Source organism: Electrophorus electricus, chromosome 5 (genome assembly GCF_041902795.1).
Source record: "Electrophorus electricus isolate QZ-2024a chromosome 5, ASM4190279v1, whole genome shotgun sequence".
Taxonomy (NCBI): domain Eukaryota; kingdom Metazoa; phylum Chordata; class Actinopteri; order Gymnotiformes; family Gymnotidae; genus Electrophorus; species Electrophorus electricus.
In genome coordinates, this window is record NC_137501.1 from 14,721,063 (window position 1) to 14,734,966 (window position 13,904).

The window sequence follows — 13,904 nt, forward strand, 5'->3', positions numbered from 1 at the left end:
ACAGTGATAATCATGTAGTGTAAGCAGGATAGGTAACATGAATTTGATGTGATGAAACTATATTGAGGTTTCTGTAGCTTGTCACCCCTGAATAATGATAAATCGGCTTATAGAAGGAAAGTGATTGTTGTTTGGTGCTGCACACTTAAGATGAGTTAAAACGTTTTGTTTTGTTTTAGCCATTTGACAGTTTTTCAGTGTCAGGTCTGCCCTCATTCATCAACCTGGATGCACCACCAGCTATAAGCGCCAAAGATCTTCTGAATTCTAACCGTTTCCAGAACTGGTTCAGAGGTGAGTCTACCTATTAGTCTACAGTCATTACCCAGGCCTAAACCCCTATCTTTGTGGAGTCTTGCCATCCTTTCATTGTGGGCATTTCTAAAACTTTTTTTTCCCGGTGTTTTGTTTGCTACCTGTTTTTTGTCTCTGTCTGCTTTTGTTTTTTGACTTGCTTTATTTTAGTACTGTTGCTGTCTCCAATTATTTCCTGACCCTTTTGGTCTGTGCCTCTGATGGCGTTTTGCTGAGGGTTTGTATTAATAGCAGGATCTATACCATTAGGTCTAGTGGGTTTGTATTAATAACAGGATCTATACCATTAGGTCTAGTGGGTTTGTATTAATAACAGGATCTATACCATTAGGTCTAGTGGGTTTGTATTAATAACAGGATCTATACCATTAGGTCTAGTGGGTTTGTATTAATAACAGGTTCTGTACCATTAGGTCTAGTGGGTTTGTATTAATAACAGGTTCTGTACCATTAGGTCTAGTGGGTTTGTATTAATAACAGGATCTATACCATTAGGTCTAGTGGGTTTGTATTAATAACAGGATCTATACCATTAGGTCTAGTGGGTTTGTATTAATAACAGGATCTATACCATTAGGTCTAGTGGGTTTGTATTAATAACAGGATCTATACCATTAGGTCTAGTGGGTTTGTATTAATAACAGGTTCTGTACCATTAGGTCTAGTGGGTTTGTATTAATAACAGGATCTATACCATTAGGTCTAGTGGGTTTGTATTAATAACAGGATCTATACCATTAGGTCTAGTGGGTTTGTATTAATAACAGGTTCTGTACCATTAGGTCTAGTGGGTTTGTATTAATAGCAGGATCTATACCATTAGGTCTAGTGGGTTTGTATTAATAACAGGATCTATACCATTAGGTCTAGTGGGTTTGTATTAATAACAGGATCTATACCATTAGGTCTAGTGGGTTTGTATTAATAACAGGATCTATACCATTAGGTCTAGTGGGTTTGTATTAATAACAGGTTCTGTACCATTAGGTCTAGTGGGTTTGTATTAATAACAGGTTCTGTACCATTAGGTCTAGTGGGTTTGTATTAATAACAGGATCTATACCATTAGGTCTAGTGGGTTTGTATTAATAACAGGATCTATACCATTAGGTCTAGTGGGTTTGTATTAATAACAGGATCTATACCATTAGGTCTAGTGGGTTTGTATTAATAACAGGATCTATACCATTAGGTCTAGTGGGTTTGTATTAATAACAGGTTCTGTACCATTAGGTCTAGTGGGTTTGTATTAATAGCAGGATCTATACCATTAGGTCTAGTGGGTTTGTATTAATAACAGGATCTATACCATTAGGTCTAGTGGGTTTGTATTAATAACAGGTTCTGTACCATTAGGTCTAGTGGGTTTGTATTAATAACAGGTTCTGTACCATTAGGTCTAGTGGGTTTGTATTAATAACAGGATCTATACCATTAGGTCTAGTGGGTTTGTATTAATAACAGGATCTATACCATTAGGTCTAGTGGGTTTGTATTAATAACAGGATCTATACCATTAGGTCTAGTGGGTTTGTATTAATAACAGGATCTATACCATTAGGTCTAGTGGGTTTGTATTAATAACAGGTTCTGTACCATTAGGTCTAGCGAGTTTGTACTAACTACATGAGGGATATTGTGTGTCTCTAAAAATGTATTAATATTATTAGTATGTGCCTAACGCTCCTCTCTATTCCAAAGATGACCCGATTTCCATAATTCTCGTATTGCATAAGACATTTATTTCCATTAAATGTTTTAGCATTCAGGTGGTCATTTTTCTTTTCAACAGTTATTGGCGGGATCCAATAGATCCAAAGTCAAACGAGTACGCACATCATGTGTTGAACCCATCCATAGTATTTTTCTGCTTATCTAATATGCCAATATTTTCTCATAACCATCCCACCAAGTCCTAAAAACACCCAAACCTAAATGCTTAGTAACTAAAGTAAAGCTTGTGTCACTGTCTTAATTTATATTCTGCATTAGTTCATCAAATGGTTATTTATTGAGAGTGAGTCTGTATTTTGTATTTGAAAAAAAAAACAACTTTGTCAGCATTAAGCAGGTTTGTTATCTGGTTTGAAGGCTGTGGTTGTGCTATTTTTCTGGCCTTTCTGGTCAACTAGTTTCTGTACCCAGTCATTTCATCAAGGGAGGTGTGTTGCTATTGAAATGTCTAACTTCCTTCATCTTGGGAATTCATGACATACATTAGAATTACATTTATTATAGCTGCAGGTGGCAATTAAGGGGTCCAATCATTTTATCACATCTGCACAACTTGGTTGCTGATGACATTCCATATTAAGTTCACCAGCCTTTGTGGTTGGTTTTGAGGTTTTGTTTCCAGGAATGTTGTATTTTGAAACCAATCTCTCAATTTTCTCTGCTGAATTGCTTTATATATATATATATTTTTTTTTTCTGATTCGACATGACTAAGAAATATAGTTCCCCCAGGTCAGTTCACCCCAAATGTACTTGCATTCACAGTATGTTCATATACACCATTGAAGTTTGGTGATAATCTAACACTCTATGGCTAAGTTTTAGCCTATTAATAAAAATCCTGCTCTTGGGGATTGATAGTTAAATACACATATTTTTGATAATTATTTATAAGAAGATCTGCATTTTTTACATTTAAAAGGTATCTCTAGATCAAAAGGTCACTGACTTGTTTGAAAGGTGCATTTGCCCAACTAATTTAGGTATCAAAAATCAGGCTAAAAAAAGGTTTATGAAACGTATTGAACTTTTTTATGGAATAGTCACAAAGTATTGCACTGTATAAACTGCATTTCTCATGCACAATTGGTACACAATGGGATTGACTCATTTTTCTTTTTTTAAATACCTTTTCATATGTCAGAGGGGCTCTGTTGGCAAAAATGTCCTATAATTGCCATGCTAGCTCAAAGTCCATAAATCAATACTCATGTCAAGTTTCATAAGAATTACTCAAAGAAGTCTTAATTTTTTTTCAGCTGTTTTGAATGAATCAGTACACCTTGGAAGGATTGATAGGTATGTAGGGGCCATACTCCATACAAATATCAACATGTTTCAGTCTCATCAATATTTTGCTACCAAATTTGTGAAGATTGGAGAAAGGTCCTACAACTAGTGTGTTACAGTTAATCAGCAACATAAAAAGCAGTAGGATAGTTAAATTCAAAGTAATTTCTACAAGAATCAACATTGTAGCAGTCCACTGAAGCCAGTTCTTACTAAATTACATTACATCCTTTGAAGCCCACTGAAAAATGATTAGTCAATTACCTGAAAAACATTAGCCAATGTTTGACTCAGCATTAGCAATCCTCCAGCTTGCTTACAGAAGCAGTATGCAAAATTTCATCTTTATCAGAAGAGTAGTTGTTGAGAAACAGTTATTTGCATATTATAATGCCCCATATTGACAAAACTGCTACATTTGGTAAGCTACCTCAAAGTCAATACTGGTATAAGTCTTTTAAATTTCATGAAATCTGAACATGTCGTTCAGGAGTTACAGCTAGTTAAAGTTAAAGTTAAAGCCTGACCTTTGTACTACTACTTTCTACTACTAATATTAGACTGAAATAGGACAGCTGTATTTTTTATGTCAGGTTTTTGTTTAAATAATTATTGAGATTCAGACTCTTGCAAATATTTTGACTCCAATTTCACTCAGATTGGTGTGAAAATCCTAGGAAAAACCCAAACAAACAAAAAAAGTGAAATCTAATGGGCAGAGCCTATCTGAATTCAGGAGAAGCCAAGGAAGAATAAAATAAAAATAAATAATATTATTTCTATATTCACCTCTGTCTTTTCTTTTGAACATCTGCAAATGTTAAATATAGTTTTGTCTGCAGTTCATAAAGGAAAAAGCAAAAATACATTAGAGTCAGAACTTGTTTCTTTGTCACACAGTTTTATTATTTTTTTTGAATTATTGCATTGTCTTTTAGCACACGTTGGCAAATGTGTCCATCCTCCTGTCAATTGTCCTTGGACTTGTCCTCGGCCTCACACAGCCAGGTGAAAAAGGCTGTCACGGATTTGAGGGCCACACCTTTGCCTCTTGTTGTGCTTGGACAGCAGCTGCTGGTGCACCTTCCTCTGCTCCTCAAGTTTGGCCTACTGATGGATCTGTTCAATGGTCTTGGGCCCGTGGTCAGCTTGCCGCGACACCCAGTTATGCTAGAAAAGCAAAATCAGCAGATGCATACTTTTGCATCACCATGCGCTGGAATGGCAAACACAAACACACAAACACAGGCAGAGTCTCTAACCAGTCGCAGGTCGATGACGTCCTGGAGCAGGAACCGAATGCGTGAGGAACCCCTCCTCTCCTTCACTGTCTTTTCCATATATTTAAAGTAGTGATCCATTTTTGGCTGAGAGAGAGAGAGAGAGAAAGAGAGAGAGAGAGAGAGAGAGAGAGAGAGAGAGAGAGAGAGAGAGAGAGAGAGAGAGAGAGAGAGAGAGAGAGACGTCGACAAATTTCAGATATTCTTCACCTTTCGATTCGATCAGGTGTGCTCTCAGCTGAACTCATGTCGCAAGACGTTTATGACTCTTATGTAAACCCTGCTGCCTTGCACGTTGGTCAGTGCTGTAAAGCAGTTCACTGCCACTGTGGGTGTAGCTGTGCTGTCATCAGCTGCACTTGGCTTTGGGGAATCCAGAGTGCAGCAGCAGGAGGCGGCAAACGTGGAGGAGGCTGTGAGAGCAAAACCTTCTAACAGCTGACCAGTCCTGAATAAAAGCCTTTCATTTTGTCAGCTGCAGTAGGAGCAGAGCTAACAACCACACTAACAACTTCACTCAACAACATGAACTTGGACACTTTTAAAATCATTGCCAAGGCCTAATAATACACTGATATCAGCACAGCATGCTAGTTGCACTATAGATGATGATCCTAATTAGTTGGCTACCCTGTAGTCAGAGTGCAGGCAACAGGCAAGCAACAGAAAACACTGACAGCAAAACCTTTATAGACAACATTTCAACATGCTTGTTTTTTGGTTAAAAGCGTGCATGGAGAAAAAAATATACAATAAAAAAAGACCAGGAAAATTGAACACAAATAACTGTCAAACTAGTTGGTGACTGAACTGTCAACATCACAACTGCTGTTCCTACTAGAGACAAAATTGACAGTCAATATACAATATCCAAAAATTCTTCATCCAGTTTCGATGTGTAAAGTACTTGTTGTGAAAAACGCAACACAGACCAAATCTGGACAAAATCCGCACAGCCGCTGCACTGCACACTAGCACTCATCTACACATGCGCCGTAAACCTTTACATGACATATTAAAGATAAACCGATGCAAGTGCTGAGCATCTGCTGAGAATATTAAATCAACCCAGACCAGGCCCGCGGCCTGCTTACCCTGGCCTTCTCCAAGTCCAGGTCTTTGCCGATGGCTGTGAGGAGGTGGCACAGACGCTCCAGGCTCTCCTCGCTGTGGTTCATGAACAGCTTGACCACACAGTCGTGCATGATGGCCTCTGACAGCATGTGCAGCTTGAACAGCTCCCCGATGAACTTGATGTTACCGATGGACCTCCTGTGGGCCTTGTCCTTCGCCTCCTCCAGATCCTCCTCCAGCCTCTCCCGCTCGCTGGCCTTGCGAGGAGTAACCAGAACAAAGACAAAAGCAAGAAACAGCGCGTTTGGACCCGATAACGACCAGGCCGCCTCCCAGCACTGCTGCCGATTTCAGTCCCCTTTCTCCTGATCTGTGGGTTGGTGAGTCGGGTAAATTAGACAGAAGTGCTGCTTACTGAAGTGGCCGCTTCCAGCTGGTGCCGCAGCTTCCCCAAAACATCATCGTTGACCTTGTCCTTCTCAAACTCCTTCTGACAGCGGTTCAGCAGCAGCTTTTGGAAACCCACAGTGCTGGTGGGCTTGTCTGCCATGGGCACTTTTAACTACACAGGAAAGACATGTAGGAGAAACACTTGGGTATAAGACAGTGTTGAGAGTTCTGTTACTAAATAGAAGCTGATTAAAGCTCCATGTCAGTTTAGAGTGGTTCAAACAGAGTTCACTTCTGTGTGGCATTTGCTTTTGTATGGAACTTCAGCAGCAATGTATGGGAACATGTTACTCACCATAGCCAGGCAGCTGCACATATTGCCATAGACCATAGAGAAGCTGGGCTCATCGATGGCTTTTTCAAAAACCAGGTCAACCACGCCTTTGAGGCGCTCCTCTGTGTCGATGGTGAGGTCCATCACCTGCTTCATCAGCTGGTTAAACATCTGCGGAGGAAGCTCTGATTTCTCAGGGGGATAAGAGTCTGGGGTGGGGGCAGGAGTGGGAGCTGGAGCTGGGACGGGTCCATGTGCAGAGACAGGGGCAGGAGCAAAAGCAGGACTGCCGGGTTCTCGTCTCTGCACAGGAGGCTTGACTGGCCGTAGTGCTGGTGATGAAGACTTCAGCATTGCACACTCAAGCTTTGGCTCGTCATCTACAGCCAATCACAGATGAGGGTTGGGAAAGTTGAACCACCAAAAAGGGGGAAAAAAATTCAAATAAAATAATAATCAGTGGAGTCAAAAGCAAATCATCCACAAAACTAGTACTAGTTTCATAAGGAAGTTCATGCATGTGCTAGCTAGCCCTAAACCAGCTGTGTGTGTGTGATGTAGTTAGAGGGTTGAAAGGGACAGTGAGGCCTGACCTGGTTTCAAGTCCACAGGAGCAGGAAGGACCTGAGCACTGTCCACGTTATACATGACATTCCCCTGCTCTGCTACCTGGCTGTTCAGCTGCTGGGATTTGAGGTAGAAAATGTGAGGATAATGAGGGTGTGGACATAAAAACTAGCAAAAGACGGAAAAGATGGAGAGAGAGAGAGAGAGAGAGAGAGAGAGAGAGAGAGAGAGAGAGATACTGCACACACATGCAGAAGAAGGGGAATGGCAACGAGGGTGGGGGGGTGAGCATAGCACAGCACAGCACAGCACAGCACAGCACAGCACAGCACAGCATAATTAAAGTTTACAGAGAGGCCTTTCCTCAGAGAAGCTGAGGTGCTCAGGGTTTGGCTGAATCCTTCTTACAGGGCCTTTATGTGGGCTGTCTGTGTAGAGGGAACACGAGGGAAGATCAGGAGGATTCGAGTGGCTGTGAGGGAGAACTAAGATGGAGGCAGACAAAAGAACAGGCACGGCAAGTCGGAACATCAAAACACATCTGAGAAGCCTTCTTAAATCAGAACAGCCACAATCACACAAGCTACTGGAACCAGTCAAATATGACGGAGGAGGGTCAACGGTGTGACCGAATCACTGAAGAAGGAAGAGAGAATGGCCGGAAATCAAACTACACCATCAGATTTTGTTGCTGATTGTATGATGCTTTTAATAGGACAAGACAATGAAAGCCAGCCAAACAACCAAACAATCAGCTCAGAGCTTATTATGAGGGAGGACTAGATGAGAGAGAACTTTGACCTGTGGAGTGGATGATGCGAAGCAGCGGCCTGCAGCCGATCAGGGGCTCGGGCTGCGGGACTGAATGGCTTACCTGTGGAGCAGTAGGGGTAGTGCAGGGACGTCCCACTGGTGGGCTTGTGTTCTGGCTAATGGCTACTCCTGACATGATCTCCTCTGTGATATCCTTGCCATCCTGGTTAGGGTCTCGGATACGGATCTTAGCAAACAGCAAGTTATTGCATCTATTAAGTCAATCTACAATTAAATTAATTTCACCTCTGAGGCATGGGGAATACTCACTGTTTTCTTTACCCTCTTAGTGGGTGGAGGCTGCTGAGCTGTATGCACTATTATGGATGGAGATTTGGTGTATATGGTCTGGCCAGGATAGTATGAAGGCCCTGCCACTAGTGGTGACCAAAAAAAAGCACTGGTTTCAGTTAGAGAGCAAAAGAAAAACCAGTTTCAGCCAGCGGGAATACCCAGAAGAAAGGTCTCTTTATCGGTGAGAGCACGCATGTGGGTTTCCCAGGTGGGGGTAGAGAAAGGGAAGTCCAAACTCACCATATGCTAGTGGGCAGTCTGCAGGAAAGAGCCCAGGGTAGAATGTACTGGGTCCTGTGGGCTGGACGGAGTACTGCTGGGGATGTCCCACGTAAGGAAGGCCACTGTGGTGATACTGAGAATGAAACAGAACAGCAGAGGTAAAGGGCCTAGCACCAGACATGGCCATTCATATAGGACACTCCTAAGAGATATTCAAAGCGGTAAACAAACAAAAAATACAAAAACATTTAGTTTTTACACTGAAAAAAAACTAAACTAGAACTTCTCATTTCTGCTTCCAAGATAAAACATATTTTTATCTACACATTTTAGGAGCAGTTTATTTATTGCTGGCCAACCTGTTTATAGACAGATTTTCAACCCATTTGCTACACTGTGTACATATTTGCACAGGCGCTTTTCTCTGCTCTGGGTACCTGAGGCACGTAGTACTGGAGTACGTAGTACTGGCCGGTCTGGGATGAGGTGAAGGGCATGGGTGTCAGGAACATCATGATGGGCTGGCTGGACACGGGTCGAAAGGAAGCGCTGTTACTTGGAACGGCAGGCTGGGCTGTCTGCATCTGAGGGATCTGGAAAAGCTGGGAGAGGAGAGGAGTGGAGAGTGAGGGTCACAGAGCAGCGTGGCGTATGCCGCAGCAGCCGGCTCAGACGCTCGGAGTGAAGACTTTAGTCAAGAGTTGAGTCGTGGACTCTACAGCAGTTGTACTGGGAATGTTGAGGAGATATATACATAAAAAAAAAAGTTTAAAATTTAAGGGATTTTGAATGTCCTATTATGCTAGGCATGCAAGATACAAAAAGAAAACCTTTCAAGAGTCTGTTTCACATGCATGGCACTAATACAAGGGTGAATGAATTAGCATGAAAAATTAAACAATTACAATGACGGATGCAGCTAATTAGCCATGATTGCAGGAGAGGGGATATATATGTAAAAGACAACTAATCTTGAATGTAAATTTGTACCGATAACCTGAGTCTATCAAAGCCAATGCTGACAAAATATGACATGAGCTAGAATTCAGAATGTGACAAACCCCCATCCCAGTTGGCTTTGATGCTCAGAATGAGAACATAGTGAGGGAATTCCTTCTACATGAGAAACAGTAAAATGAGCCTAAGAGGTGATTCTCACATACTGTCTCCCACCGAGCTGTTGCCATCTTAACATTTTCTGGACATAAAATCCTCCCTCCAGCAGTTATGCAGGCAGGCAGAAATGAACCTTTGTATGGGCTCCTGGGTAATGGAGCAGCCATACCATGTCCAAAACAGATTATTAAAAAGCACTGGAGTCCAAAGGAAATAAAGAGAAACAGACTAAAAAAGACTAAACATAAAAGACTAAACATAGGTGCTGGCATCCTCCGAACTGGGGAGCAGAGTGGCACGCAGGTGCACCACTGAGCTACTGGAATGTCTTTCAATGCATTTTTTGAAGACTGCAAAATTACCTGAATGGATCTCAATCCTCCCTTGAATATTGAAGCAGGAACGAGAGAGAAGCTAGTGGAAGAACGCACTAATGGGTGTGGAGGGTCAGAGAGACTGTAACACGCTCACATACACTGGCACACACAATTTAAACAAATCTTTAAACAAATTTAAACCAAACCAAGTTTTGTTTTTTTTAAATGACGGAATTGAACACTGTTGTTACAGTGGAATCGTGAGGTCAGAGGCAGAGCAAATGTGTTCCACTAACCTTCCTGGTCCTTTAAGTGCACTACTGCAGATAGACTGAAAACAAATTTCACCTAAATAAAATCACACTGTAACACTGAAAACATAAACACAGACAAGCACTGAATGAGTGGTAAAGGGCATTAAAGCCTAAGTATTACATGGAGATCACCGCTCACATTTTCAATTCTTTCCTTTGACAAAACAACTCACATCAACAGCCAAGGCACTGCACTGGCTTTCTAAAAGGAGATGGCAGATGGCACTATCAATTAGCTTCACTCAAAAATGGGAGAAAACAAGGAATGCGGCATGTTATGCGCTCGTGCACATAGTTCGGTCACACGTCTCTGCTATGGTCTTCCAACGTACACTGCCCTTCATATGAGGCAATATGGCCACCTACTGTAAGCTCAACCTTGGTTCACCATATCATGCAGAGCCTTCATAATACCCTATGCTTCTGTGCATGTGCTAGTCAGATTCAAGCTCAAATATCGTCTCTCTCAGCTAGCACAGCCCGGCCTCATCTGTCTACAAAACTTCCAAGAGGTCTCTGGTACACTAGAGAAATGATGCTGTTTTGTATTCACAGAGAACATTTATCCAAGTATGTGTACTGGTCAAAAAGCTGGGATGCGGCTGGGAGACAGGAATCCATCTGCCTCTGAGATTGATGTGTGAGTTGGGGAGGGGAGTGCAGTGGCTAGAACACTAAACTTGGCGAGGTTTTACCACAGGCACACAGAGGAGCATGCAGCATACAGTGGGAGGTGCTGCGCTGCGGCGGCGGACATTAGCTGCTGGTGGGCAGGATGAGAGAGCAAACTGGGGGTGGAGGAGGGTGGGGGGAGCCAGGCAGAGACTGTGGGGGCAGGATGCGTGCAGACGCATGTCACATGCTGCAGGAATCTGGACCATGTTGCTGACAAGTTCATTGAATGTTTTGAAGCCAACTACAGCACATGCATGTCTGTGTTGTATCTGGGCTTGGTGGATTAGGGTCAAGAAAGACTTATTTTTAGCTGAAGATGTCTATCAATAGCAACACACTTAACTGCAGATAACCATATTTACTGCTAAACTTTGGCTGACATCTCAAGTGAGGCGCACTTCATACAGAATGAATACAAGAGTTAATTTACTGTCTTGTGCAGTTCAATATAACAAGCTCATGGTTCATTGCAGGTGGAGCCACCGTCCTTGTTGATTGAAAACCTTAAGAAGCAGAAGCAACAGTCCTATTCCAAGCTAGAGAAAAAAGGCACAGGACTCTCACACAGCAGACTCCGAAATGGAGGATCTCTCACATTAAGGTATAGCTATGCAGCCTTGACTTTTTACCTCCAGACATTCTTGTGTGGTTCCTAGATTTTTGCCACATTCCATTAATTTTCTCAAGTACACTTTAAATAGAAAATAAAGATATAGATGCAGTAATTAATTGAAGGGAATAGCCGGTGCCATCTTTATTCTGAGCTCAATGTTGCATACAGACGAGGTATTGACCACAGAATGTCTAACAGTCTCAGGTGGGTTCAATATTTATACATTTTCATCAAGTTACAAAACCATTTTTTATTAAAATTGTATCTTTAGGTGGTATCCTGGCCTCAATCCTGGACTTGCCACAGAGGCCATATTTGGTCATTCTCACTTCCTGCTTACTTCCGAAGCCTAATTGGGTCTTTTACAATTCCTGCCATCATATTATTACATTAATAATTTCATTTTATTACCTCACTTGAGTACACCTCTGGCTGGATATTGAACCACTTGGTTGTAATCCTAAATGAATCATGAATGATACAATCAAAGGATCACTGCTTGAAGCCAAGCAAAAAAGTTTGATTTTTCACATTCACAGACATGAAGAACCAGCAGGACGAACCAAGACTGATGTGAACTGTGTGGGAAAGTAGACTTTTCACATACTGTAGAACAAAACCGCTTTGATGAAGTTGTAAGCAAAGAGCTATTAAGAACATAAGCCTGTGTAAATCCTGATAAGCAATTGTAGTTCAGAAGTGTTTGAATATGTGTATTGTTTGTTTGTATTTTCACAGGCCAAAAACAAGTACTGATTAGCAAGATTTACTACCTCCCAGTACACCATTTCTTTTTACTGCCTGAGTAGATGTTGATGGAAGTCAAAAGGCCAACAGAAGCAACAGCCATCTGGTGGTTGCTTCCAGACTACCAGATCAGCTTGATATTCTCTATTGCCTCTCTCTGGCAGAAGACCCACCAGGTCATTCCACATTTGCATAGTTTTGGTGATGCTCTTTGCTTTGGCTTCAGTGTCACTTTGGTGGGCTTCTTTGGGTGGGATGATTCCCCCGCTGAGAGTGTGCGGGCTGTTGTGGAGAGAGGATGTGTCTCCAGAGTCACATCCAGACCCACATATGGCCAGCGCAACCAGAAAAGCACAGGTGAGGAAGGCAAGGCTTCTGAGAGCTACCAGCCAAGCAGGTGTGGACAGAAAAGAGGTGCTCTGTAGCAAAGAGAAAGGAAGCTGATTGCTTGGTATGTAAAAGGACAGAAACCTGGAAGCTGGTGTGGAAAGTATGAAACCCACCAAAAATGAAAACAACAGCTTCATTTGGAAAGAAAACAAAACAAAAAAAAACAAAAAAACCCCACAAAATGCAGCAAGAGAGAACAGGTCTTTGCTTATCTTAGATAAATCAATGTTTGAAATAATCAATGCTTTAAAAAGCATGGTAGCCAGGAACAAAAAAGTAACCAAAAGTATTCAAGTATCCATTTGTTTTATATCAATTTTCATCTCTGACAAGGAAGATGTGGAGGGGAACCTGGGAGCCTGTTGGACAGGGTAATGAACTGGATTGCAGGCTCAAACACTGTATGCACTTATATGCACTTGAAGGACAGTGTTCACTACCAGTTCCGTGTACGCCTTTTTTTCTATCGTCACTTTGTATCAACTGGGAAGGAGCAACTGTCATTCACACCCAACAGGAATGCAGCTTGTTGTGACCTTGAGAATTCTTGGCTATAGAATCGCCAAAAACTATCTTAAGCACTTTAGCACCATTCTAAGACCTCACCTTAATGAATGCTTTGTCTGCATCTTGGCTGCATCTGAGCTGGTGGTTGAAAAGCAGGGCCCGCAGCTGTCGGTTCTGGTGCTGGATGTCATACTGCTTAGCTGTCTGACAGGCACGCACAACTCGTAGGTCTGTTCAAGGTGGCACTTGTACACCTCAATTTCCATCGTAATTGTCCTGTACAACCATTAAAAATTTGACAGAAGTTAAAAAACAGCAGAACGGTTTGTTACAACTGGAAAAAAATAAATAAGAAAATATTGTTTGTTGATGTACATGAAAGTCAGAGAGCCATGAGGATAAGCCCTCTTGTCCAAAGTTCTGATCAGCAGTTATGACCTCCTAACACTGCAATCAAAATGCACGGGCAAAAGATGCATTACTGAAAAAACACTCTGCACATCTGGATTTCATGTCACCACAGTCAAAGTTGAAGGCTTTGTTCGGTGAAAAGAAAACAAATGTATCAAAGTTGGTGTTATACTCAGTAAGAACTCAGTAGAGTAAGAAACTGCAAAATACTCAGAGAACTCTGTGCATGAGTCAGTGGCTCAATAGTCCAACTAAAATCAGCCAGGACCACAGTTTAGTTGGGTTAAACATGAGTCAACTAAATCCTTAGTCAGAGAATGATATTCTGTCTTTGCTGCTTACATGATCAGCTTCTTTCAAATAGCCATGTAAACTTAGTTATTTAGGAATAATATCAAACTACATGTGGGCCATCAGATCCTGTTTGCCCTTGAAGACCCACTCACAATCTTTGCCCAAGTCCAGCACTGGACATGCATTACCTTGCAGTTTCACAGCTCT

At 41.8% G+C, this 13,904-nt stretch overlaps 1 protein-coding gene across 1 annotated transcript in view; it reads left to right on the forward strand.

Annotated features, from left to right (window-relative positions):
* Positions 1 to 13,904, forward strand: part of LOC113569091 (uncharacterized) — a 207,949-nt gene that overhangs the window by 96,956 nt on the left and 97,089 nt on the right. The window lies entirely within an intron of this gene.